Source organism: Enhydra lutris, unplaced genomic scaffold (genome assembly GCF_002288905.1).
Source record: "Enhydra lutris kenyoni isolate GAN:26980312 unplaced genomic scaffold, ASM228890v2 scaffoldscaffold67, whole genome shotgun sequence".
NCBI lineage: Eukaryota > Metazoa > Chordata > Mammalia > Carnivora > Mustelidae > Enhydra > Enhydra lutris.
This window is the reverse complement of record NW_019154151.1, coordinates 7,511,754-7,512,892: the sequence shown is the minus strand read 5'-3', so window position 1 is coordinate 7,512,892 and position 1,139 is coordinate 7,511,754.

The window sequence follows — 1,139 nt, the reverse complement described above, 5'->3', positions numbered from 1 at the left end:
AGAAAGATAAGGAATGGGAATGCATTCTTGTTCAAAGTAAAAGAAGGTAATTTTGTCCTAAATGAGACTGGTCATTTAGAAAGAAATGGCTTGGGACAAAATCTAAATGCAAAGGAAAGTTGTAGGTTTGTGAAGGGGAAATCTTCGGATAGCAATTTTAGGTGTGGTCAGCATGGACTAAGATTAAAATAAGGAGATTTTAAAGGTATAGTGGTATAAGATTGAAATTTTATATATATATATATATATATATATATATTTACATACCCAGAGATGTACACATACAATGAAATATTATCCAACCATTAAAAAGATGTAGTGTTGCTATTTGCAACAACATGTATTATGCTGAATGAAATAAGACTGAAAAAGACAAATACCACATGATTTTGCTCAGATATGGAACCTAAAACACAAAACAAAGGAATAAACAAACAAAAGCAGAATTAGACTTATAAATACAGAGAAAAAACCCTATGGTTGCCAGAGGGAAGGGATGGGGGCATGGGCAAAATGGGTGAAGGAGAATGGGAGATCCAGGCTTCCAGTTGTGGAATAAATAAATCATGGGAATAAAAGGTACAACATAGGGAATATAGTTAATTATATTGTAATAACATTGTGTGGTGACAGAGTGTAGCTACACTTGTGATGAGCATAAAATAACATATGGACAAATTGAAATCACTATGTATGATAGATACCTGAAACTAATGTAACATTGTGTGCCAACTATACTCAAATTAAGAAAAAAAAATTCTGTTGTTTAAGCCACACAGTCTGTGATACTTTGTTATAGCAGCCCTAGCACAATAATTCAGGTAGAAAAGCATCTGGACCTCAAAAAGGGACTAGAATCAATAAATAGAAAGCTGCCAAATAAAAAATTAAATAAAAAAAAATAAAAGTCATCAAATCTGTTAAAAAAAAAGAAAGAAAAAAGCTGCCATAAATGTAAGGAATACGGTCTATTGCTTCGTTCTCTTTCTCTATACAGACACTTTCTCTTATAGAAGGCTTTGTTTCTATGCCCATGTAGCAAAATATTGTTGCCCTAAACTCTCAAATTTAGAACCATATAAAAAGATTGACTTAGGGGAGGAGTCAAGATGGCGGAGAAGTAGCAGGCTGAGACTACT